The sequence below is a fragment of the Euprymna scolopes genome, chromosome 2 (assembly GCF_053919585.1).
Source record: "Euprymna scolopes isolate OS-2025 chromosome 2, ASM5391958v1, whole genome shotgun sequence".
NCBI classification, from domain to species: domain Eukaryota; kingdom Metazoa; phylum Mollusca; class Cephalopoda; order Sepiida; family Sepiolidae; genus Euprymna; species Euprymna scolopes.
In genome coordinates this window covers 35,497,053-35,522,060 of record NC_136483.1, presented here as the reverse complement: position 1 = coordinate 35,522,060, position 25,008 = coordinate 35,497,053, and the positions used below count along the sequence as shown (strand labels likewise).

The following is a 25,008-nucleotide window of genomic DNA, read 5'->3' as shown; positions in this document are numbered from 1 at the left end:
CTGGATTGAGACAGCAATAAAAATTGCCTCAGTTTATGAGCTGTTCAACCAAATACGAAACCATTAAAAACAGTCGAAATATAGCCGTCTTTTGAAAATGTGTGCACAATTTACATTGAATTTTTTATGGATATCGCTTCAGACAAAGCATGAAACAACTTGATGTAAAGAACTAAAAATAAAAAATACTACTTCAAGGTCAAAAATGAGTCAGCGATAAGTGTATTCCGACCCAGCAAACAGCAATTCTCTCTGCTTTGTCAGAAACATAACTCATGGAATGTGAGGACTAAAAGACAAAATAAGGAAAGCAAGAATTACGAGGCTGCTTAGAATAAACCTAAGATCCACTTTCTATTAAACTGTTTTTTGCTTGTTTGTTTTTTTTTCTTTTCTTTTCTTGTGTGTTTTTCCATTCATATAAAGTTTGAAAATGCATTTTATTAAGCATATCCATGATTGTAAAATGTATTTTCAACTTTGCATGAATGAAAGAAATAAACGCAAGAAAAGGAAAGAATAAACAAACGAAAAAGTTTACATCATTTTTTCTAACGAATTCAATAAAAAATTTTGCACACGTTTTTTTTCTTCTTCTTCTTTTTACTTTACTGTTTCATATTTAGTAAAAAAAAGAAAATGATGAAAATCACTAAAATCTTCCTCCGCGAGATAAGACAAATACTATGCATTTAAGGATATTATACTTCTAAAAAGCCTAGTGCTCCTGATAGGTCTTGAGCTGTCATCTAGGCTTCAACCTCTGTCCTATCGACGAAATGATCACATATCTACAGAAATTACTAAAACTCTAGCGGAAGACCTCCAATCTGTAGTGGAATGGGGCTGTAACTGGTTAGTAACGTTCAATGCTGCCAAAACTAAGCTTATTTCCTTTAATAATTACAAAAAAAACTTCTCGACCACTGATTGCGATGGATAATGATACACTGCATGAAAGTACTTCCCTTAAGCTCCTAGATTTTACGTTCACAGACAACATGAATCGGAATAAATACATTGAGGCTGCTGCACAGTGCTAAAAGTTTACTCACATCTGAGAGTATCCTTTATCTCTACAAGACCACGGTTCGCCCATGTATTGAGTATTGTGCCACATCTGGGCTGATGCATCGGCCACTAGTCTCTTGCTCCTAGAGAAGGTTAAAAAAAAAAGTCGCCAACCCTGTCCTGAATTATCAACTAAAATCCAACTTCTTTCCCATCACCGAAACATGGCATCCTTGTATCTATTTTACAAGTATTTTAATGGCAAGTGCTCTAACGAACTCTGAGCACTAGTACCCCTTAACGACAATATCATCGACAAACTTGACAAGCAGCAAAATCTCACCCCTACACTGTAGAAATCTTTAGATGCCGTAAAACCTTCTATTCAAATGGCTTTTTCCCTCGGACTTTGGAATTCCCTCCTGTGTCCATGCTTCCCTGACTATACTGACATGCAGAAATTAAAGTGTAATGTGAACAGACATCCCACTGCCCAACTCCATAAATAGTATCTCGGCAAATCTGGTCCCAAATAGTAGCCCCTCACGACTAAGTGGCCTTGTGCCGTTTTTATTTTTTATTTTTATTATTCAATTTTCACCCCAAACAAGGCACAGTGCCACTTTGAAGTAGGGGGCTACTATCGGGGACATAAGTTGTAGGGACATTATGAAGGGAGATGAGCAGCAAGATGTTTGTTCACATTACACTTGAACTTCTGCATGTCGGTACAATTGGGAAAGCAGAATCCCGGAAGGGAGATCCAAAGTCTAGCAGTTCTGGGGAAGAAACTATTGGAGTAGAAGGCTTTCTTACACTTAGGGATCTCTACTGTAAAGGGATAGGATTTTGCTGCTTGTCGGGTTTGTCGGAGGTATTTACGTCGAGGGAGTACAAGGGCTTGTAATTCGTCAGAGCATTCCCCATTAAAGCACTTGCAGAACAGGCAGAGGGATGCAACAGTTCGTCGATGGGACAGAGACTGAAGCCTAGATGACAGTTCAGGACCTATCAGGTTAGCGACTCTCTTTTGAACCCTGTCCAGGAGTGAGAGACAAGTATCAGACGCACCAGCCCAAATGTGACAACAGTACTCCATACATAAGCGAATGGTGGCCTTATAGAGGTACAGGATAGTTTCAGGCGTAAGTAGCTTCTAGCACGGTACAGAGAGTCCCCCTTCTTCGCAGCAACCTTGGCAATTATTATTAAAAAAATATTTTCACCGATCAAGCAGTAAGTCTAGGCATATAAAATCAACAGTAGAATTTTTGATATGACATTATATGCATTCGAAATAAATGTTTCTGTTTAGGGCATAATTTATTCATGATCTTTGATTTTTGCATTTTAACTTTTAATTCAAGTCATTATATATTAAAAAAAATAAATTTATAAAATCAACAGTGGATTTTCTACAGTGCAATGCCGACTACAACGTATTGTGGACTACGTCACTGTGGAAAGTCGTGTGAAGTTCCTCCCGTTGCACCGCGATGGACCTCCAACTAGAGAATGCAATTAATCAATTTGATTGAAAAATGGACGATTTCACCAATTTCGATGACAATAAAGATATGGGAGTTTAAAACATTCGTTGGTCATCATTCAATCACAGGCAAGATAAAAATTGAAAGAAAGAATAATTTTAATTCTAATAATCAAAATTAAAAACACTTAGCACCCGCAACATAAATGAAAATGATAGCGGGAATTATAATTTAAATACATTTAAATATTATGTTCATGAACATAATCTTCGTAACTGAAAATGAACTCTAAAGTATGTCGGTTACATGAGTCATGTAAGTTGCACAACAGTGGTTTGAGAAATTTTGTGGCGGCGACGAGAGTCTTGAAGATTATGAGTGTAGTGGTCAGCCATCAGATGTTGACAACGATCAATTAAGAGCATCAGTTGAAGCCAATCAATGCACAACTGTTCGAGAACTTGCTTCTGAATTAGACGAAACATATACAACGATTTCCAACCACTTGAGAGAGATTAGGAAGACAAGAAAAATTTGATAAATGGGTGCTTCACGAATTGAACAACAGGCAAAAGAAACACCGTTATGAAGTGTTCCTTTCTTTTACATAATGACCCGTTTCTCAGCTGAGCTGTGACTTGGCATGAAAAGTGGGTTCTTTACGACAACCGGCGACGCTCAGATCAGTAGTTAAACACTGACAAAGCTCCGCGATACTTTCCGAAGCCAGAGTTGCACCAATAGAAGGTCATGCTGATTGTTTTGTGGTTTGCAGCCGGTTTCATTCATTACAGTTTTTTATGGAAACGAAACAATTACCACAGAGAAGTACTGTCAACAAATGGATGAAATGCATCAGAAACTTCGACAACAACACCCAGCATTAGTCAACAAAAAGACCCAATTATCTTCCACGAGAATGCCCGACCGCACGTTGTTAAACCGACCAGCAGAAGTTGAACGAATGGCTTACCAAACTCTGCCTCATCAGTTATACTCTCCAGGCCTTTCACCAACCGACTATCACTTTTTCAAGCATCTCAACAACATTCTGTGTGAGAAATGCTTCAAAAACCTAAGCGATATATAAAACGCCTTCAGTAACTTCATCACCACCAGAACGTGAGATTTTTACCTTAGTGGCATAAATACACTTTTTTGCATTGATAAAGGTGTGTTCATTCTGATGGTGCTTATTTCGATCAGTAATTTTTTGTTTGAGATAAGATATGTTCATCTGAATTGAAAAGTTAAAAATAGCAAGAATTTTCTTGTAAACTTGATATGTTGTCAGAAATGACACGGATAAGATAGGATTCCTAGTTGGTTGATATAACTTCCGCCAGAAGACAAGGATTGCACTTTTGGCGGGAATTTTGACTTTACAGTCAGTTGCTAGCAAGATGTTGGACCGACTGCAACTCATAATGGGTCCTCTAATTTGACCTTAATTATAGTTCTCTTTAATCATCTAATTGACAATGAGATTGACGAAGAAATATGAACTCTCTGGAGTTCGTGGGAGTTATGCATCTTGAAAAAAAATATTATTATGCCAGGTGATGAAAATTGAACAATTAATCAATAGTGAGACTATTTATGCATGCTTTTTTTTCTCAAATTAACATGTCGATAAACGGCCCGAATCGCCAGCAAAATTAGCCCACTTTGATTTAATAAGACGAAACCAGAATGGAGAAAACATTTAGCAGGTAAGTCTTTGTTTTTATCTCAGGTTATTTCTGGCAAAGAGGTCGATAGCTGTGCTAGTTACTTTCTCACAATATTATCGCACAAATTATACTTTAAAATATTCTTAAGTGTTGCGATTCTTTTATGTTTTTAAAAGAAACAATTTGTCTAATGAGCCGTAATTTGAAATTATCTATATACTTAGAAGGTGGATGTTGGATTTACTTTCGTCAATCACGTAGTTCTCACTTTCCTTGTTTTGTCCTTTAGTTCTCACATTCAATGAGTAATGTCTCTGACAAAGAGGTACAATTGCTGTTTTTTGGGGTAGATATCTAACCGCCGAACACTTATCATTGGCTACTTTATGTTACAGGAAAGGGCTATCCCATTTTCATGTAAATAAGAAGAATATTAGATAAGTCAAAATGAGATTAGGATAAGCCTAGAATCGAACCCTGTAGGCAAAGTTAAGAAATGGAATGTTAGAAATTTAGTCTATTGTTAAATTCTATTAGAATAGTTAAATATTGTTTCTATTGGAAAAAGAGTTAATGGCCCATTCTTTACAAATCTGAATATTAAATATGTCAGTAAAAGAAAGAACAATGAAAATTAAAAATATATTGTTAAAAAAAATAGGTTAGGTTAAAAAAATAGGTTTGGAGAAGATTCTTTTGTTTGCAGAAGTGTGTTTGGACAAACAGCCACGTTAAATTAGTCACGTTTGAAAAACACACTTCTGACGTCATAGACAAAGGACAATTCTCCATATAGTTCTATGGGTTCAGATTTTTAGAGTCAGTCAGTTAGTCAGTCAGTCAAAGAGAGTTGAGAGACTGTTGGCAGTCAATGGTCAGTTAATCCCTTGGAAGCGAAAGATGTAGATACAAGTGAATTCCTGACTTCATCGACCGGCCGGTAAGATGAATAAAGCAATCATCATTCTGTTTTGTAAGTGTTGTCTTGTGTCATCCTTCACCAACGAAAAAGGTAATGTGTTTATCATCAATTATAACGAACCCTTTCAAGTATTATATGTCCTACCATCATCATAAGTGAAGTATCTCCTCCTCTCTAATATGTGTTTAAAAAACTGTAATATATATATATATATATATATATATATATATATATATATATATATATATATGTGTGTGTGTGTGTTTTATTTTTTATTACCGTATCTTTCTGTTAAATTACATTATTGTTTCAGCTACTCGGCCGTTTTTTTTTGTTTTTTTTTTGCCGTCTGTAGCTTCCTCATACTTTTACAGAAATATATATATATATACGTCTTCTCTCCCTCATCATTTTTATATATGTCCCCGTCATATATTAATATGAATCCCCGTTAATTTACTACACAACATTTTGAACTTAAAGTAATATTTTTAATCTTCTTGCATCAAGTGGTTTCATGCCTTGTCTGAAGCGATTTCCATAAAAAATACTATGACTACTGCTCCTTAGATCCTGTTTATTTTGTTTGTTTGTTTTTTATATCTTTGTTTGTTGTTTTTGTCCACGTGTACGCTTGATGACGTCTCAAAAAGATGGAGTCACTAAAAGATAACGCTTCAAAATGTTGATATCAAAGCGAGAGAGGGAGAAAACTTCTTTTATGACATTTTATCTAGACGAACAGTCTAGTATACTACTAAAACTCTGTGGATCTTTTTTATCTCGTTTGTTTATCACCGTGTAGAATTTATGACGTCATAAAGAATAGCATAACGATAATGATGATGTTATCCATTTAAACCCGATATGGGCAATAATGTTTTATCTAGACCGATTACAGGTTGTCTACTAGATAAACGACTAAAGTCATAAATATTCTGTTAAAACTCTGCAGAAATCTGTTGTGTCTTGCAATTGGTATTCTTTTCTTTTTTCTTTTTTTTTTTTTTCTTTCAAATTTTGCTAGTCTCGCCGGTGAGGGGAATAGAATTAATATGAACTGGAATAAATACATGGAGGGCATTACGAAGGCTGCTGCAAAGAAGGTGGGTTCCCTTTATCGAGCTAGAAGACTACTCACACCTGAGAGCATTCTGTACCTCTAAAAGGCCACTATTATTCTATGCATGGAGTATTGTTGTCACATCTGAGCTGGTGCATCTACCACTAGCCTCTCCCTCTTGGATGGTGTCCCCCAAAAAAGAGTGTTCAATCTAATAGGTTCCACTTTGTCAACTAAACTTCCATCCCTGTCCCATCGCCGCAGTTATAAATTCCATGGGCAAAGTGTCTTTTTAGAACTGTCCATCTGTGGGATTGCTTCCTAGTTGATTTTATATATATATATATATATATATATATATATATATATATATATATATATATATATATATATATATATATATTTGTGTGTGTGTGTGAGGAGTGTAAGTTATATAACGGAACTCACACCCCTGACGTTAATCTCACGTAACCAATGCACCGTTCCGACATTTCGAAATAAAACTGCTGAGAGACAACGCGCGGATCTTTACTGTCTTTTCTTTCTCAACCTTTACAATATGGCACTAAAGAAGAAGAAGAAGAAGAAGAAGAAGAAGAAGAAGAAGAAGAAGAAGAAGAAGAAGAAGAAGAAGAAGAAGAAATGTACAAAATATTGAGGGTGGAGCTTGACTCCGAAATATATTTGTTTATTTTCGTAATAGTGCGTTGTAATTTAACTTTCGAACGCACCTGATGCGTATTTTATTTTTTATATATAGCCCCTTTAAGAAACTCGTTTCTTATCGTTGAGCACTTTCAGTTGAATTAAGTCGGTCAATTTAGCTCTTATGCACAGATCATCATATAATCTAGATCACTCTGACTGACATAAAAATATTTAAAATAAAATCTTTAATTTCAACGTTATTTCACGCGGTTAACGGTAGCCGAATGGATACGGTCTTTGCTAATCAAGTCAGAGATGGCTTGTGTTGCCGAGTTCGAATCTATCGACTGGTATTAATCGTGATACCTTGCACTGAAGATTCCCAAAAAGATGAAACACTAGTGTCTGTAGGTATTTAATTATTAGAGTATATATATATATATATATATATATATATATATATATATGTGTGTGTGTGTGTGTGTGTGTGTGTGTGTGTGTGTGTGTGTGTGTGTGTGTGTAAGACACATAAACACACAAAATGTGGTTATTTAACAGAATGGTTTGATAATTATTTGTTGATATTGGAAGACTATGCTATAGTCAGTAGGTAGAGTGTTCCCAGATCGTACGATCGAAAAAAAAAAACATCTGAATAATAGTCTAAAATTCTTATAATGTTATCGTACGAGAATTTATATTCGCTTCTCGATTTTCAGAAATAGCTGAAGACAACCAAATGTCCTCTTAAACAAGCACCATTATTAGTTTACTTCTCTTCTTTATTACAACATTGACATTTATTCTTTGGAAACAAATCCGTTTCAGTTGCTTAAAATGGCCGCCATATACAATTTTACGAACAAAGGAAAATGTGGAATCATTATTCTAGTACGAATTACACCATTAAACTATTTTCCTTATTTATATTAGGGACATAAAAGTTGCAGCAGCAACAACTATAACTAAAACAATAACAAATAATATATAATTTCAATATTAACACAGGCCACAATTGGTATCATATAAAATGGCCGTGCGTCATAAAGGGGTATAGAAAGACCGAGAATGAAGAACGCCATCCAGACCTTCAATGCAAAAGTGTGGGGAGCATTGAAATCTTGGGGAAACTTATTGTCATTTAAATTCCAAGAAACACCAATGGTCGTTATCAGTGAAAAATCAATGCTTTCTGTTGCGATGAGGCAAAGTAATTTGTAACTATTAGCGGAAGAGGTGGAAAGTGCAGGAAATCTGAGGAAGCTTGTCACTCAGACTCCAAGGAACGCCACTTGTTATTGCTAGTAAAAATTGATTGATAATGACTCGTGTAAAAACTCTTAGCGAGTAATTAATAAGAACAGAAAACGTCGACTATCTTAAAATAATGATAAAAACAACTTTCATTGCTTTTAGATTTGATGGCGTCTGCATTTTAACGTTTTTTGTTTTTGTTTTTTTTTTTTTTTTTGCGAAACGATCTCGTGAATTCAAGAGTGATGTTATGTCTGAATTACGCCAGAATGTCAGAAAAATTAACGAACGAATCAAGAAATTGAACTAAGAGTAAGTTCAAGAATAAGAACAATCATTTTTATTGATTATATATATATATATAGCAAGCCGGCCTGGTGTTGCCCCGTCGTAAATATATTTTAATTTATGCAGATTTCGTATTTATTATTACAGCGCCAATTCTCTATTGATTATTACATTGTACCTAATATGTAGTAGTACCCCCCGACGTGGCCCAGTCGTAAAATACGCTTAAATATGATATTTTAATCTATGTAGATTTCGTATATATTTTCATAGAACCAATAATCTATTGATTATTATATTGTACCCAATATATAATAGTGATTTCATAAGTTATATATATATATATATATATATATATATATATATATATATATATATGATTTTGGTGCCATCAACTAAAATCGAAACCAAAACATGTAACTCTCTAGCCTTATTCGTTACTGTCTGCCCTAAATCCTTACACATTCGAAAACTTAAAAAATAACGTTGTTGAACATATAAATACATATTTGTGCATGCATACAAATAACATGTTTAGTCGACTTACGCCTGCCAAGTTCCAATTTGTTTTCAATTTTGACCCCTTTACAGCTATAGTTACCGGCAAAATATTTACCGGTTAAATATATACGACATAATCGCTCTGACACACCGGTTCTCGTCAGATCACCGGAATTAAGCAACGTTGAGCGTGGTTAGTACCAGATGGGTGACCATTTGGGAATTCTAGGCGCTGCATGTGCTCTCCACTTATATCGGCATTTGTTTCCAGTCGCCCTGTACATACACTTCACTTGCAACTAATAATTAACTAGGTCGACGCAGGAGAGATGCGGTTGGAGATTGCGCACCTCTCGCCACAAAAATTTCACACGCAGGCACACCTTCGTGGGTAGCCATAGTCTGTCAAAAATTGAAGGAACCTGTTTACCGGCTAAACCCAAATGTTTAGCAGGTCTAAATCCATGTCAAGTTTCAACTCTGTAGACTAAAAAGTGACAATTGCTATTGTTCAGTTGTAAAATATGCTTAAATATGATATTTTAATTGGTGCAAATTTCGCATTTATTATGATAGAGACAATTTTCTATTGATCATTAAATTGTACTCAATATACTGTAGTGACCACCCTGTGTAGCTCGATCGTAAAATACGCTTAAATATGATATTCAAATTATGCAGATTTTGCATTTATAGAGACAATATTCTAAACATCTAGCGCTCTAACCTTATTTGTTATCATTTAAGCTATCGTCAAATGGATAAGAAAACATTAACATTAAACCGACTTTAACATATAAATGTATATTTGCGCATGCGTACAGAAGTGCTTTAAGTCACCTTACGCCAGCCAAGTTCCAATTTTTGCAATTTTCACTCCTTATAAGCTATTTTATCGGGTGAAGACAAAATCCCCTATATATCAAGTTTTAAGTTTATAAATTAAAAATTGACAGAGAAGTTTGGTAGAGATCGTTCCTCAGACAGACAAACAATGTCACTACAGTCTTTCAGGTTACGATATTCCGGTCCCTGGTTACGGCATTTGCCCGCCTTACGGTGTTATTTATAATGTTATTTGATTATATACATGTGTATTATATACTGTATTGTTTTTTGTTACTAATTTTTAATATGTACTGTATAAAATTTTGCTAGACCCCGCCATACGGCGATTTCACCACCGCCGGAACTGATTAATGCCGTATCCCGAAGTTTTACTGTACTTAATTATATTTTCGGAAAAGAGGATTCCAGCAGAGTGCTCTATTATAAGAAAAAAATTCCGAAAATAACAGCGTATTATTATATTTCTATTTTCAGAAAGTTTAGATGAGATAAGTCATCGGTACCGTTGGTTTCAAACCTGATAATAGGGCACCGTTTTTGATACCCATATCAAACTCTCTTCAGCCGATATTCATCTGTTTTAGAAACGTATTTGAGAACACACACATACATTACAATATCCCGTTGCTTTTTTTAAAGAAGGAAAATATAAACATGTATTATATAGAAAAGATAGAAAAAGAACACAGTGAACGAAAAATAATGATTTTCAATTCAAATTAGGCGTTTACAAAGTCTTCTTCCTTTAGACTAGTTAGAAATTGGGTTAGAATAAATATAATTCCGTTTAAGACCGGAAAAAAAATTTAATTAACAGATTTCAAATTAATAGTTAAAAAATAACGTATTTTTTCACATGTGACGCGATAAATAGTTCAAATATATTAGAATAACATATAATAGAAATTTTTTTCAATATATACAATTTCTCCTTTTCTTTTTTTTTTTTCTTCCTTCTCTTTTTCTTTTTCTTTTGTTTTCTTTAGCGTCCAAAATATTAAGCGGACATTTTTGTAAATTTATTATTTGAATTTTAAGGTTGTTTAAAAAAACGAGATTTGCAAGAGATCTTGTAATGTATGTGCGACAACAAGACTCAAGTACTCTCCACCTCTTTCGATAACCTTTGCAAAAGAATTTGGATTATCGCAACAGCCGCTTACCATTGATTTCTCGTTTGCAGCGAACATTGCTCTTCACTGGAATTTGGGCGACAATAAGCTGTCCCAAGATCCCACTCTTTCTTTGCACTCATCCAGCACAGGTCCGTCTACTACTTTCTTTCCTCGGTCTCTCCATCCTCCTTGACCCTCCTCACTTATTTGGTGTGGTGCCAATTTATGGTGATATACACACAAAAAAGGGGAAGAACTCAAAGGCGCCAGAGAGTACCTTACAACTATACTGTTCCAGTTTTCATAATTCCATGTGATGTTCCTTATTATTATTCACTCACTAGGAGTTCTCACACAGGTCACCATCAGAGATTACTCACAGACAAAGATTTGGATTAGCCCAGAGAGAGTACCACAAAAGACACGATCGCATGGGACTTCGGATATATTGGGAGGTCTGTAAGAAGGTTGGGGTGAAGTGTGCTGGAAAGTGGTTTGAAGAATTGTTTGATGAAGTGAGAACTAGTGAGGATGGAAATGTAGAGGTATGTTGGGACAAAAGTGTCATAACGACCAAGCAATTCGAACATAATCGTCCGGATTTGGTCGTCAGTGACAAGGTCTAAAAGAACTGGCAGAATGTAGACTTCTCAGTACCCTGGGACATGAATGTGAGAGAGAAGGTGAACGAGAAGTGGAGCAATTATGCTCCATTTGCCTTGGAGATAAGGCGTATACACGGGGTTAAAACACAAATAATCCCGATCGTAGTAGGTACGCTAGGAGTAGTATCAAGTCGTCTGGAAGGACAATTGAAAAAAATACGAATCGCAGATGTTTTAGGCGGCCTTCTGCTATTGTAGGTACCACGAACATCCTTAGGAAAACCCTTGATCTTTGAAGCTCCTGGTCTGAAGCCGGGATTAAGGGAAATCCTCTGGAAATTAATCCCATCCCTTTCCAGAGAGACGTTGATAAACGAAATCAGAATTATTATTATTATTATTATTATTATTATTATTATTATTATTATTATTATTATTATTATTATTATTACTGTTTTGTTGTTTATTTATTTATTATTATTATTATTAATTATTATTATTATTATTATTATAAATATTAAAAATAATAATAAATAATAATAATAAATTAATAATGATAATAAATTGATAATAAATTAATAATAATAATAATAAATAATAATATATAATAATAATAATAAATAATAATAATAATAATATATAATAATAAATAATAATAATATATAATAATAATAAATAATAATAATAACTAATAATAATAATTAAAATAATTAATAATCAATAATAAACAACAACAATGAATAATAATAATAACAATTAATAATAATAAAATAATAACAATAATAATAATAACAATTATTATTATTTATAATAATAATAATAATAATAATAATAATAATAATAATAATAATAATAATAATAATAATAATAATCCCTAAGTTTGACATTATTTTATAAAGCAGCAACAGCGACCAGTAGTTACGACTGTTGCTGCAAGTTTGTCAAGTATCATTCATCCTTTATGACGTTGTAATGTTTTGGGTAAATACCATTCATCCTTTATGACGTCACATTGTTTTTGGTAACTACTATTCATCTTCTTTTTTCGTGTATTTTGTTTACGTTATAAAGATGTGAGATTATCCAAGAAATGACCTCTCACACGATTTAATCGCACTGTGTCTAACTTATGTATTTACAATATAGTAAGCAAAACAAAATTTGGGTATTTAGCAGATAAGCCGACAAACGAAAAAAGAGGTAAAAAAATTCAAATATATAAGAAATAAATGTTAGCAAAAGAAAGATAAGTTACTCTTCTACCTACTTGGATAAGTTTTGTATTTTAACTGAATCTAAAGCTTTTATTCGGTTCGAAAAATACCTAGTGTCGGGCTAGTAATTAAGATGGCGGGCGAAAACACGCCGTTTTCTAAGGGTAAAAATGTCTCAAAAACCAAGAAATATGCTGATAGAAATCCGCCTAATAAGTGTCACTTTGACACATTAATATCTAGGTAGGTAGAAGAGTAAGATATTGCCTTTGGTAGCATTCATTTGTTATATATTTGAATGTTTAACCCTTATTTACGTTATTGGATAAATACAAAAATCCACTGAAATCTAGCTAGATAGATGATCAACAGGACCCAGCAGCTACGGTTGTTATGGCAACTTTCAAACAAAAGTACACATTAACAAGATGTTAGTGATAAATCCCCGAAACATTGTTTCATGTTTTTGTTTTTTTTTACATAGGCGTCGCCACTTATCAAGGCCGAGAGGCCACTCAAGGATAAGGGTTAAAGAGTGTACAGTAGTCAAAAGGACGATATAGTAATCGATAGTAATGGAAGTTCGGTAAATTTGTTAATTTAAGTGTAACGGCTCATCAGAAACTTGTTCACGTTATACTTGAAGACAACCATATTATAGACAGCTGGAAAGCAGGAAAATGGAAGACAATTCCACAGGCGTGCAGTTCTAAGAAAAAACTTTGATCATGGAATCTACGTTAAGGTTTAGGCACAGATAAAGAGTGGGGGGGGGGAATTATTCATAGTGTTTTCAGCTAGACGAGTGTTTCTTGTGAAAGTTAGGCGAAGGGGGGGCATAGATTGACGCTCAGTCGAACACTTTCCATGAAAATAACGATAAAGCAGAGACAAGCTCGCAACATCTCTTCTGTGAGATAGAGGTTGCAGCGAAGAGAAAAGGACATCTCCCACGAGGCCACGAAGTCTATTTTGAACTCTATCAAGGCAGGATAAGTCCTTTCTAGCAGCCCCTGCCCAGATGTGGCAACAGTATTTCATCATTGGGTGTTCCTGGCTCTTATATAGATAGAGAATTGCATCAGCAGTGAGATATCTACTGGATCGATAGAAGGATCCGACCATTTTTCCAGCGGCCTTGGCAACAGATTTGATGTACGTATTCCATTTAAGATCAGGAGTAAAGTTCAAGCCCAGAAGCTTGTCAAAACTTGAGGCCTCCCCGATACGAGAGCGATTCATTTTAATTGATGCCAGATGGGGATCAGAACGTTGGTGATGTAAACAACTAATGATCCCTGAAAATTTTAGGCTATGGTGAGTTCGAGAAAGCAAGTTGATTCAACGATTGCAGGAGATAAAATGACTAAATGACAAATAACCTTCTAACGAAGGACTAAAAATGAAATTTAAAAAAATATATATATAGTTTTCAAGGTAAAAATTCCGATCTTGAAAATAATCTTTCTCTCTTTTAGATGAAAAAGAAGAATTTTTACACTGGTCAAGAGAAATAATAAAATCTCAGCAAATCATATCTTCTAAAAAAAAAAAACAGATTCATTTTCATCTGGCGATATAACTAAGTGGTAAAACATTAGACCACAGATCGAATGTGTGAGGGGATCCCTTCTCAAGGGGTCCCTTTTTATGTAAGAGTCAATCTTTGGTTACAGAACCAAAGTGTGCCACTATCCTGGTCGCAGGTCACCAAAGTGTAACATCTGATCTCATCCGAGTCACTATTCTGATCGACAATGATCAGTTGTGACCTTTTCCATGCAGTAGGACCCGTTGGTTGCGCTGGTCAGTCTTTCATTGTTAGTTTCTCTCGCGTCAGGGTTGGTATGCCGTCGTCTCGCAGGTTGCTCGCCCGCTAAGGAAAAAGAACCAGTAATTCACAATTCGGCATCCAGTAGGAAGGCAACTCAATGCACAGGGAAAAGAAAACAAACTCAGCTTCTTCTAGTCTACTGATTAATTTTCAAACAAAAATGTGTGTGTGTGTGTGTGTGTGTGTGTGTGTGTGTGTGTGTGTGTGTGTGTGTGTGTGTGTGTGTGTGTGTGTGTGTGTGTGTGTGTGTGTGCAATGCTCTTATAGTTCACAAGTATTGAGTTCATATAAGTCGACAATTAGTCTTTAGACCTTCCCTCTTTCATTCATTCATTCTTTCTTTCTTTCTTTCTTAATAGTGCGGTGTTAGTGATTCGGGGCGTCGTGGAGAGGGGCTAAGTGATCACTCTCAACTGAATCACTGACTGACTATCTCTCTTACTCTCTAACTGACTGACTTTTTCGGCTCTGCACTAGGTGTATCAGAAATTTGGGGGAATTTTTGACACCCCTAACAGAAAACCGCGAATAAAATATAAAAAAACTCGTAATTTCTCTTTTTAAAGTGGGTTGTTTATTTTCTGTATGGAATATACTTCCAAAAGAAACTATTAAAGTTGTTTAAAAAATAATAGAAATATTATTTTTTATTTTAAAAAAACATTGTTTACAAAATGCCGGCGCGCCTTCATGCAGCCATTTCTTTACGTAATGAAATCAATATAATTTTACGAGTTAAATATTTTTAAATTTTTAAACTTTAAAAATCTATTAAAAACATTTCTATTGGTTCAATTTGTTCGATATTTTCAGAGTCAATGTGAAATTTTATGCTCTTTCTAATAAATCGAATATAATATTTTAGACAAACGTTATTTTTAAATTCACCCCACCCCATTTTGAAGTGTCTATTATAAATTAAATAATTAATTTATGTGCCAAAGTTTTGTATATCATAAATTGAAGATAAAAGATCAATAAATAAAATATTCAAATTTAAAACAAAAAAGAAGTATTTTTTGGAAATTTACCTGTAAAGTCCAAAGTGTAAGACCTTTTTTTAACCACGTTTATTTTTTTAAATGGAAGCTCATGTTATGCTTATATCGTCAAGTAAATACCGAACGCTGACGGCAATGTTTCTATTTCATTCAATGTTTTCTTTTTTTAGATATTAAAAAAAAAATCAGTCGATAAAGAAGTATTAAAATATATCAAAAACTCGTGTAATCCATTAAGAGAATTAAAAAAAATCGGTCAACTGGATTTTTTGTTGTAGGGGAAAAACTTATAAGTGAATGTGTGTGTGTGTGTGTGTGTGTGTGTGTGTGTGTGTGTGTGTGTGTGTGTGTGTGTTTTTTAACTACGGAGGACCAAAAATACTAATTTTGGTTTACAGCCCGCATTAAAAAGAATATAAATTATGTCCCTTTAAGGCACCGGAATATAAAGGCGAATAAAATCAGACTTGTCTCCCTTTATTTAAACAGTTAAAAAAAATGTGAGTTCGCGTTTATTTTATCCTTGTTTAAAAAAGTATTTTATTTAAAAAGGACATAGAATATAAGTATAAATATGGATAAATTCTTAGCAATGAACAATTGAACTACTCATCGAATAGTAGTTTTATAGGTAAGTTATTTTTTGGAATTTATATATATTTTTTTATAATCGAAGGAAGTAAATTTTCGTTTATTTTCTTTAAATCTTTTTTAAAGAAAACCGATTTAAAAAAACAAATATTGTTATTTTTTTAATTTTTGGTCTTTGCTCCTTTAATTAAAAAATAGGGTTTTAATTACATTTTTCAAGAAGTTATAAGCTTCGAAATACAGTAAGTCTAAATATTCCATGCGTACCACGAATTTTTACTGACGATTTCTGACACTGCTATCTCTGCACATGATTATATAGTGCAGGGCAGAGTAACGTAAGGTGTTTCCACCAACCAATCAACCACGACAGTATCACTTCTTCCATGTCTAGATTGGTCTCCTTTTAGAATTTCCACACAATCGCACTTACAAAGGTTACGAGCTGTTTATCTGACCTTCGGGATCACACTCGTGATCCCTAGGTCAGACGACTGTCCTCGAATTATAAACGTTCATTCTCCAATATATTTTCACCGCATAACTTTTAAAGTGACATTGTTGTTGACGGATAAACCCAAGATGAATATAACACAATCATTTATTATTTTGTGATTTTCTCTCAGCAGGGATTTTTGCTGTCGCCCAGGCGCACCATATTTAATAAAATATTTTAATAAAAAGAGTTATGTTTTTCCGTATTTTATGGTGAATTTTAAGTTTTCGCTCCCTCTCTTGAGGGGGCCCACCCGCCCTTCGGGTCGGTCATGAGTTTCTTCCTCATGCGTTCCGGAACGGCTGAGCCTATTTATTTTACAAATTTCACATAATGGTAATTAATATGTCTGGCAGTGTTCTTATATATTTTTTGTAAAGGAATTCATCTAATAAGCATCGAAAATAAAAAAAATCCGATCCTGAAAATAGTCTTTCTCGCTTTTAGATTAAAAAGAAAAATTTTTACAGATGAATATTTTACGTTACACTGGTCAAGGGAAATAATAAAATCTCAGCAAATCATTTCTTCTTTAAAAAAAACATTTATTTTCATCTGGAGATATAACTAAGTGGTAGAACATTCGACTACAGATCCCTTGTTCAAGCCCGGGTGTACATTACCATTTTATTTTAATTTTTTTTTTCTTATTAATAAGTTCAGTTTACAATAAAAGAGGAGGTACTATTTAAAATCACCGCAAATCAGTTCTTCCTTTGCATATTTTAAAACTAAACATTAATCAGAAGTGACTTTTCCAGGGCATTCATCATCAAGCCCAAATATCAGTTAACGTGACATTGTAAGCAAACACAGACGGAATTTGATGAACGACATTATCATTATTATTTTTTTATTAATTTATTTTTTTATTATTTATTTATTTATTGCGAATTAGGCCACCTTGCAATATATAATAATCAATAGAGGATTGATTCTATAATAATACATACGCAATCTTTATGAATTAAAATATCATGTTTAAGCGTATTGTACGACCGGGCAACGCTGGGCGACCAACTGGTATATATAGTCCAATATGCCATCAAAACAATTCATCAAGGATAAGTAGATATTATTACTAATTGTAGGTACGGGCAAAAATGGTGGACATAGTTTTGAAAGCAGATTTATCAGAATTTTTTGTAGGTTTCCAACTTTTTTTTTTTTTATTGTATTTCAAAGGTTAAAGACTAACGTTAATTTCCAAAAGGAAAAAAAATATTTGTACACGTGAAAAAAAAGTTATGAAAAAATTTTTCGCGGCTAGCTAACAAATTCAGCCAACTTTTGAAATTATATAATTTCATTGTAAAAATCCTTTGAAACAAATATTAGTTTTCTGTGTTTATTTAAAAGATAATTAGTAAAGTCATAAGTATTGAATTAAATTTAAAAAAAAACTCCTTGTTTGTCCGAAATAAATGCTTAGTTCAATGATAATATTGGTAGTTCGAGAAATTGATTTTTCTTTGGGTTGTATCGAATTCATTGATACGGATTTTAGGGGCTTTTTTCGTAATGTTCCTGTAAAAATATTTTTTTTAATTGTTACAATTTACGATACTTTATTTATATTAAAAAAGTAGAAATAAATTCATGCATTTTTTTTTTTTTTTTTTTTTTGCTGAAAACCATAACTTTAGTAAAGGTATTTTTTGTTCAAACAAAATAATACATTTTCACTAAGATTCAAATAAAATAATGGGTTTGTATATTCCGATATCATTATTACGGAAAATTACGAAATATGTATATATATATATATATATATATATATATATATATATATATATATATATATATATATATATATATATATATATATATATATAGTGGAGATGGTAGTTAATAAAAACTGAAGAAAGTGCTCAATACTGTTGTAGAGCATATATGCGTTTTACTTTTTATTACCGTATCTTTCTGTTAAGTTACATTATTGTTTCGGCTACACGGCCATTTTTCTGGCCGTTTGTAGCGTCCTCAGACTTTTACAGAAATGTTCGCTATTTTGGGATGAAAGAGTGGAAGAGTGAATGAGGTCAGGGGGGGGGTGCGAGGTTTGTATATATATATATATATATATATATATATATATATTGGTACGTCCAAGGATGGAATACTGTTGCCACATCTGGGCAGGAGCTGCTAGAAAGGACTTGTCCTGCCTTGATAGAGTTCAAAATAGACTTCGTAGCCTCGTAGGAGATGTCCTTTTCTCTTCCCTGCAACTTCTATATCACAGAAGAGATGTTGCGAGTTTGTCTCTGATGTATCGTTATTTTCATGGAAAGTGTCCGACTGAGCTTCAGTCTATGGTCCCCCCTCGCCAAACTTTCACAAGAAACACTCATCTAGCTGTAAACACTATCAATAATTCCCCCCACTCTTTATCTGTGCCTAAACCTAAACGTAAATTCCATGAACAAAGCTTCTTTCTTAGAACTGCACGCCTGTGGAATTGTATTCCGTTTTCCTGCTTTCCGGCTGACTACAATATGGTTGTGTTCAAGTCTAACGTAAATAAGTTCTTGATGAGCCGTTCCACATAAGTTATCAAATTTACCGAATTTTCATTACTAATGATTACTATATTGTCCAATGTCTACTGTACACTCTTTAACCCTTATCCTTGGGTGGCCTCTTGACCTTGATAATGTGGTGATGCATATATATATATATATATATATATATATATATATATATATATATATATATGATTAGTTTTTTTTGAAAAAGAAATCCAGCAGAGTGCTCAATTAAAAGGAAAATCCGAAATGTAAGAGCGTATTTATATTTTGTGTACAGAAAGCTGTTAGATGAGACAAGTCATTGGTACCGTCGGTTTCAAGCCCGATAATAAGGACCGTTTAAGATATCCTTATCAAGCTCTCTTGATAGAATATTGGCTAAAGATAGCTTGATAAGGATATCTTAAACGGTCCTTATTATCGGGCTTGAAACCGACGGTACCAATGACTTGTCTCATCTAACAACTTTCTGTACACAATATATATATATATATATATATATATATATATATATATATATATATATATATATGTATGTATGTATGTATAATCAAAGTCTGGTTTGGTGAGGAGGGCGGCTAGTCTCCCTGAAGGATTAAAAACAAGACCTTCCAAAGGGCGAATGAACTCTTTTCTGGGTCAACGGCCAACTAGCACCGTGTATATTTGTGTGTGTGTGTGTGTGTGTGTGTGTGTGTGTGTGTATTGGGGTAGAGAGGGCTACCGTAAGCCGTGGTGAAGGCAACCTTTCTAGGAGAAGCAAATCTCTGATTTAAAAAACCATAAAGCGGAAGACCTGTACCCGCATTAAGCTGGTCTGCAGTTTAATTTGTTGCTGGCTATCTTGCTCTTGCTTGTTGCTGGATCTCAACATTTTGGACTGAGAGAGAGACTTAGCTGTCGTACAAAGCTAAGACTCTGTAACATCATATTCGTATAGATACTCCCTCAGACATTTGGGCTCATGGATTTTAAATGTCTGAGGGAGTTGCACTCGTCTGACAAGACGTTGCAATCATCATATATAATCAAGAGTGAGAATGAGAATGTAGTAGTGTTATAGCTACTAGGCTAACAGGCTCTGATGAAAATTCAGAAGGAGTCGACATCAGGTCCGTCGTCCTCTGGTATCAGAGGACGACGAATCCTGATGCCGATACCCGGCAGGAGTGATGCTGATACCTCTCGGATTTTCATCAGAACCTGTTAGCTGAGTAGCTAAAAGATTTGTCAGGCGCGTAACCAGAAATCAACGGAGAGAGACCGACCACGCCACTTTTGTACCATTACCGTGTGTTTTAGACTAAATCTTCCCCGACTTAGTATCAATCGCTGATCCTTGTTGCTTTCGGTGTGTCGGGGGTAAGTAAATTCTGCAATCTTGCATATTCACGGATAGCTTCGACACCAATGAAGATGACACCATGCAGACCAAACAATCCTGACGGAGGAGATTTGTGAGCTCTATGCAGAAGTCTGACTTGCTTAACAAAACAACAACAACAACAACAACAACAACAACAACAACAGAACTTACAACAACATCAACAACACCAACCACAACAACAATAGCAACAAGAACAAGAACAACAACGTTAACAACAACAACAGAAACAACAACGACAATAACAACAGCAATAAGAACAACAACTACGAGAGCAACAGCAATAAAAACAACAATATCAACAACATGAATAATAACAATATCAACAATAACAATAGCAACATCAACAACAATAATAACAACAACAACAACAACAACAATATCAACAACAACAGCAACAACAGCAACAACAATATCAACATAAACAACATCAACAATAAAAACAGCAACAATAATATCAACAACAACATTAATAATAACATCAACAACATCAATAACAATAACAGCAACAACAACGATAACAACTGCAACATCAACAATAACAACAGCAACAACAGCAATATCAACAACATCATTAACAACATCAACAACAACAGTAACAATAACAACAGCAACAACATCAACAATAATAACGACGACAACAACAACAACAGCAAAAAGAACAGTAACAATGACACAACATCAACAACAACAATCACAGTTCCGACATCATAAAATAAGAATACTGTGATTTCATAATAGACCTTTTTTCTTTCTTTCGCTTTCTTTCATTCCTTTTCTTTTTCTCCATCTCTCTTTCTTTCTCTCTGTCTTTCGTCCTCTTTCCTTTGTCTCATCCCATCTCTCTCTCTCTCTCTCTCTTTCTATCTATCTATCTATCTATCTATCTATCTATCTATCTTTTCTCCTCTCTCTATTCTTTCTCATAATCATTTATATTATTCCATCCCACTGACTACATTTATAATAAGCTGTTTATTTACGTTATTCGCTCTTCCTCGCACCATAACCATTTGTCCTTCTCTCTTCATCTTCCGTTCTCCCATATCTCTCTCTCTCTCTCTCGCTCTCTCTCTCTCACACACACACACACACACACACACACACACACTCACTCACTCCTTTTTTCGCTGTCTGTTTTTCCCTTCTTAAAAATGACAGATACACGTTACATTTTGCAAATATCAATCGAGCACTGAAAAAATTTTCATACAATTTAATCAAATTTGGTACTTTTGCATTTACCGACCCGCAATTTCCATGAAGTTAGCTCGGGCTTGCTCGGCAACTGACGGAAATAACCAGAAAAGTTCGGTTGAGCGTTCCTCAATTTACAATTTTTAAAGAACGAGCTGTCTATTTTTAACTAATACGAATCTAAGGTTATTTTTTTTTAATTCGGGAGGAATAAATTTTTTAAAAATTAGTCACGCAGGTTAGGGTTAGGATTGGGTTAGATATATGCTTGTCATTTTATTGTATTTCCATGTTTTCCTATTAATCATAATTTTCGCATAACGGTTTAACGTTTCGCGATCCGTCGCTTCCGGTTATCTAGTCAGCAGCCGAGCACACTCGAGAAACTTCTTTGAAATCGCGGGTTGGTAAATGCAGAAGTACCTCAAATTTCGACTTACCTTCAAAATTCTCGAGTTATGCCTTCGTTCGATAGACATTTCCTTCAGAGTACGTGATTGAAAGCAAGACATTTTTCACAATACATTGCGGTGTTAATAAAGTCTGCTCAGTAGCGTCTCCAAGAAACATAAAGCACATTCGATTACTGACGTCATTCGCTTCCTTCCACTACTTCTCATGGTGTTCTCCCTTTATTAACGTCATTCGCGCTTCCTCCCACCATCTAAAACATTCATGTACAGATGAAATGTGTGAACGATAACAAGCAAAAAACAACGTTATCAATTTTAGTAGTATACTAAACCAACCGTGCCTCGTTTAATCAGTATCGGTTATTATATTATCTTTTCCAATCTCTCTCTCTCTCTCTCTCTCTCTCTCTCTCTCTCTCTCTCTCTCTCTCTCTCTCTCTCTCCTCTTTCTCCTCTTTATATATATGTACAAGAATTCTGGTGAAAGAACAGACCCTCTCAATTATCGCCCCATCAGTCTCTTCCCACTCTTCGCTAAAATCTTTAATACCTTGATTAATCAAACACTTGTTCAACACCTCGCAAAAGCAAACCTTGTCTCTGACAAACAGTATGAATTCAGGCACTGCCGTTCTACTGCAGATATTTTAACAGTCATCTCTGAATGCATTTGCCATGTGCCGGATAAGGTGGGCGAAGCCAGGGTTGTAGCCCCCTTTGGCATAAAGGGCTGCTTATGAAAATTATCCTTCTTAGACAATAGAAGCATACAGGTTGTCATTGACGGACGTACATCCAAGCAGCAGAACATTAATGCGGAAGTTCCTCAGAGGTCGATCCCTGGATCATTATTATTCCTGAAATTCATAAACGACCTCCTTGATAATAGTGTGTCCGAGATGGGTATATTTGCTGATGATACAATGCTCTATAATATGCATGAGGGAAGAACAGATGTACATAAATCTAAGACAATGGCAGAATCATTAGAAAACGATCTCCAGACTATAGTGGAATGGGGCCGTAAATGGATGGTAACATTTAATGCTCGTAAAACTAAGCGGCTTAGCATTAACAATTATAAGACGCTTTTCCAACCTCTATATCCATGAGAAATAGCACCCTACCTGAGAATTCTACCTTCAAACTCCTCGGGCTAACATTTGCGGGTAATATGAACTGGAACAAATACATAGAGGACATTGCAAAGGCTGCTGCAAAGAAAGTGAGTTCCCTCTATCAAGCTAGAAGACTACTCACGCCTGAGAGTATCCTGTACCTTTACAAGGCCACCATTTGCCCATGCATGGAGTATTGTTGTCACATCTGGGCTGGTGCATCTACCACTAGTCTCTCTCATTCTTAGATAAAGTAAAAAAAAAAAAAATTGTCAATCTAATTGGTTCCACTTTATCAACTAAGCTCCAGACCCTGTCTCATCGCCACAATGTTGCATCACTGTGCCTGTTTTACAAATATTTTAATGGAATGTGTTCCGATGAACTCGTTTCACTTGTACCCCGCTCAACATACATATCTCCGACAAATCCGCTTAGCAATAAGATCTCACTCCTTCACTGTTGTCCCTAAATGCCAGAAAGCTTTCTATTCTAATAGTTTCTTCCCTCGAACAGCAAGACTTTGGAATTCCCTTCCTGCTGCCTGCTTCCTTGGCTGTACTGATATACAGAAGTTTAAATGTAGCATAAACAAATATCTTGTTAATCTTTCCCAGACATAACCCCAAATAGTAGCTCCTTACGTCCAAGTAGCGATATATTTTGTAAGGGGTGAACATGAGTAAATATATATATATATATATGTATATATATATATATATATATATATATATATATATATTATTTTTTTAAATATAATTATCGTAATTATAATTGTCGTAATTATAATTGTCGTAATTATTTAGGTCATTCGCCTTCTTTTAATAATTCTCTTATCATTCGCCTTTTGTGACGTCATCCAGTATACATGATGACATAACAGGATAACAAGATCTATAGTTTTGGTGTTATACTACTCATGTTTAATGTTCGTCTAGTAGACGACCTGCGACTCTTTCTGTTTTAATGAATGACGTCATCTTTTAGTGACGTCATCCTTTTTGACATCATTATCTATGCACAGGAATAAACAAGAAAACAAATTTTAGTATAATACTAGAGTTGTAGTATTAAGTCAGGGATCGTCTAGATAAAGGATCTCTTTCCCTTCCTCCCTCCTTTTCTCTCTCTTTCTCTCCCTCTCTCTCCCCCTCTCTCTCTACTGAATCGATGGATGACGTCATCATTTTGTGACGTAGTCCACTATGCCCAATTTTTACCATCTCTGTTTTAATGAATAGTGATATCTTAGATTGGCGTCATCATTTAATGACGTTATCACTTGTTACACGGGGGCAAAATAATAGGACAACAAACAGACAAGTGTTTCAATAGTATATAAATATATATAATATATAATATAAATAAAAGTGTTTTTATTTGCATTTTCATAAAGTCACTTTTGGAGGATTTCTACTTTAAGGAGTCACCAATTTTGGAGGATTTCTTTAGGGATTTTGGGTGTATTGAATCAGTTTCAGATAAATATTTTCAATAAAAATAGTTTTGTGTTTATAATTAATTGTGAAAAAGTGGAGGAAATTTTATGCGATAAACACAAAGAAAATAATGAGTTCAAAGGCATAAATTCACAGCAGAGATATTTTATGTATGTTTAAAATAAAATATTACATCAATAAGAAAATATGTCCGTGAATAGTTTTGAGTCCTTGCAAAACAAGAGTGATTCCAAAGCTGAGATATCAAAGAAGTTAGAACCGATAAGTAAGGACCGTGAGTTATACGGGTCTAAATCGTAATAAAAACTTCTTCGCTCAATTATGCAAATTGTATTTCATTAAAAGTCATT

The 25,008-nt window shown here is 34.4% G+C and overlaps 1 protein-coding gene across 2 annotated transcripts in view; it reads right to left on the bottom strand.

The window, feature by feature from the left end:
• The window catches only part of LOC145291001 (uncharacterized), a 209,616-nt gene extending 187,339 nt beyond the window's left edge, over window positions 1–22,277 (bottom strand). For both annotated transcript variants that reach the window (XM_080136532.1, XM_080136533.1), the window contains exon 1: window positions 22,108–22,277. The gene's annotated coding sequence lies outside the window, so the exon portion shown is untranslated. The remainder of the gene's footprint in view (window positions 1–22,107) is intronic.
• Window positions 22,278–25,008: the final 2,731 nt, after the last annotated feature.